Source organism: Phaethon lepturus, unplaced genomic scaffold (genome assembly GCF_000687285.1).
Source record: "Phaethon lepturus isolate BGI_N335 unplaced genomic scaffold, ASM68728v1 scaffold28019, whole genome shotgun sequence".
NCBI lineage: Eukaryota > Metazoa > Chordata > Aves > Phaethontiformes > Phaethontidae > Phaethon > Phaethon lepturus.
The window spans coordinates 2060-5456 of NW_010564522.1; the positions used below are offsets into that span (position 1 = coordinate 2060).

The 3397-nt window shown below is 45.9% G+C and overlaps 1 protein-coding gene across 1 annotated transcript in view; it reads left to right on the top strand.

The window, feature by feature from the left end:
* GPR157 (G protein-coupled receptor 157) overlaps window positions 1–3397 on the top strand; it is a gene marked incomplete at its 5' end in the record, with an annotated part of 10110 nt that overhangs the window by 2051 nt on the left and 4662 nt on the right. The window lies entirely within an intron of this gene.

Consider the following 3397-nt stretch of genomic DNA (forward strand, 5'->3'; position numbering starts at 1 on the left):
AAGGTAGGAGAGGGAGACCTGTCTAGGGCAACAGCAAAGGTGGCAAAGGGCAGATGGTGTTTTAAGGGTTTCAAGATTTAAGTTTCCAGTATTTTTGTCTAGGCAAGAACCAGGGGTTTTCTCCTCCTTGCTTCGTAGGTTGCTAATGCAGTCGTGCGGTGACCATTGTGTGGAGAGTCATTCTGAGCCTCTTCTGGAAAGGATTCAAGGCAGGATGGAGTTTTGTCACGCGTGTTTCCTATTCTTCACAAGCAGTTACTCATAAGGGGCAAGTGTTTGTAAAGACGAATACTCTTTTGATGCCGAGTACAACCAGAGACTGTTTGTTCTTTAGCCGGCGGAGCTGACTGAATATACCTTGGAAGTCAGTACCTGAAATTTTCTTTTCAGGGCAATTAGGATGTCACACTGGATGCAACCTGTCAAACAGGTTCGTTCCTTACGGATTTCATGTGGTAACTCATCCGCCTGTTCTGCTGCCAGGCTGGAGAGCTACAGGCTCTTTTTGGTTTTAAACTTGTGTTGAGCTCAGCTGAGCTTTGAAAACAAGCTTACAGTTAGCTTTGAAAGTATTTATGTAGTTGTAAGTTCTGGCATTCGGAGGGTAAATTTCCAGGCTACCTCACTCGTTCTGGATTTTGCAATATCGAGTATCGTTTAGTTGGGTAATGTCATCTTTGCTGTGAGAATAGTTGATCCAAACTGAGGGTGAGGAATGGACCAGACCCCACCTTGGGGTTGTTTCTTGTGTTGCTTTTGATAGCAAGTGCTGTCAACCTCTGAAGTATTTGCGTTTCGTGATCAGGCTATGCAGATGCTTACAAGCATATATATGCTTGCTTTACTGTATATATACACATGCACGCATTTGTGTGTATGTATATAAAAAGTACAGTATATGCCTGTATGCTTATATACACATTTATAACCTGGCATATATATGTGTATATGCACGCATGTCCATGGAGCACTTGAGGTCTTTTAACGTACTACTGTATCGTACATCCGAGTCCTCAGTGGGCTGCCCCAAGCGTGACTGTGCCAGTGCCGAAGTTCAGAACGGGACTTGAGTCCCTAAGTGTTGCCCGTAAGATGCAGGGATCTCTCGCAATTTGCTGTGGCTTTATTATTTAGCTTGTAAAAGCTCATAGGTCAGGCCAGCCAAAGTGCGAGGTACCTGACTGCTGGTGCCTTAGCTTTCCAGCTCTTGCATGCGTCTCTGCGGGGAGTCCCACCTGGTACCAAGAAGCTGGTACCTTGGGACTGCAGACGCTTTAATTTTGGGGGGGAGCAAAAATTATATTGAAGCAGATTTGGTCTGGAGTTCTGCTTACAATGTATGCTCAAAGCTCTTTCCTGAAATTGGCTGGTATATCCAGAACTGGTATATCCAGAAGACTGATTTTTCTCTCTTCACAGAGTAAAAATTCCTGTCCCAAGAAAGAATTGCCTTCAGGCTTGCTGGTAGAATGGCTTGTCGTCTAACCTGTGCAGGCAGGAGACCGCAAATATTCCCTGCTTTGTAAGAGCCTCTGGGGTGTTTTTAAAAAAAAAAAAAAAAAAAAAGAGGCAGCTGTGCAGTGTAAATCAAAATGTGGTATTAAGCAATCTGACCCAGGCATACTGAGGACAAGAAAACCAATACAACTTGAGCTGAACGCTGTGGTAGTTTTTGCCTTACCCTGTATAAATGCAGCATTGGTGTTAATGTTGAAATACATGCTGGGTTGTGTGTATTTTTATTAATAGATTGCTGGGGGACATATACTGGAAATAAGTACTGTTGCATCCGCCTTAGAGGCGGGATTGCCAGCCTTTTTACAGAGATGTAAAGAGCAGTTTGCTTTCCTTCCTCTCCCACGCTGATTGCGTTTAGATCCAAGTGTGCTTTTGGGAGGCCCAGCCTACATAATTGCACCGTCTTTGGCGCTCAGAGTAAAATTTCTGCCTCTTTGTGCTGTCTTGGATCCTTTTAATTCAGACATATATGCCTTGGGTGTGTCCTGTTCTGATTCTTCTGTTCCTCCATTCTTCTAGACGGGTATAAAGCATTGATATTTTTCGGTCCTTGAGACACTGTCATTTTGGGATTCTCAAGACTAATCAAACCACTAGTCTCAGTTCTCCTTTCCAGTTTTCTAAAATGGAGCTGAAGAAGTTCACTGAAATGTCTGATCACTTTCGAGACTCTCTCTGACTTCACTTTAGTCTGTCATTCTTTGTCCTCGGTGTTAATTGTAATAGCCATCTCTTCCCAATGTGCTATTTCGGTGAAAATTAACTGCCTGATGTGGGCAGTTTTCTTCCACATTCTTCCTTTTACCAGTTAGATACTTGAAGATCTTCAAGCCCCTTGAGTAGCCGTCTGTTATTTCCTGCTGTGGCCTCTCTCACGGTGTCTTTACGTTCGTAACGCTGTTCTCTCTTATATCCACGCGTAGTAATTTGACCTGGATTTACCGTCTCATATAATTCTCTTTCAGCCTCAGGTCACTCTGGAGATCGTTATTTAGGCAAATCAGTTTCTTAATACACTTCCTTTTTCTCGGCGCTGGCCTCCTTTGTGCCGTGTGCCTTAATAGGCCTTAAGGAAGTGCCAGTTCTCCTGAATTCTTTACCTTAGTGGTCCGTTCTTGCAAACGTACTGAAACGTTCATGTCTGTGCGTCTGTAATCCTTGTTTTCAGGCAAACCGCCATTTTTACCAAAACGAGCCTGGAGTTGTGCAGACGCTTTCACGGTGGCGGCCATGTTTGGAATGTTTTCAGAACGCCTGCTCTGAGAATAGCATGGGGAGGGCTTCCTGCAGCAGAAGTGTCCTTAAATAACAACGCTGCCTTGGATTAGCACTGGCTGTTCTGAGCTGAACGTGGAAACAAAATGTTCTAAACGTGCTAGAAGGTTGACTGATATTTTTACAGCATTATATTTACGTTTGGTTTGTTTTGTCGGTGAAAGCCAGACTTTATTTAAGAGTAGGAGATGGGGAATTCTGGAAATCTAATCATGGGATTATCTCTGATTTTTCAGTCGGGCTGTGGAATTTCAGACAATCTGGTCTAGGCGACTGCTGGTTGCCTGTATAGCGTGGAGCGTGTGGAACTGCTCCTAGGAGGAGGACGGTCCCCTTCGGGCTCTCAGCAGCCGCTCCAGGAAGACGAGTGCGAAGCGGGAGGGGGCCGAGAGCCGCGCACCCGCGGCTTTGCTAAAAACCTTCGCGCCCGCCAGCAGCCGCTCCAGGAAGACGAGTGCGAAGCGGGAGGGTGCCGAGAGCCGCGCAGCCGCGGCTTTGGTTTCTTTGCGTCTGGAGGGACCAGAGGGTTGTGCTGGGAGCTCGGTCCGAGCACCCCGAAGCGTCTGTGTCATTTGCTGAAGCAGCGTCGCTTGTCCCGCCTGCG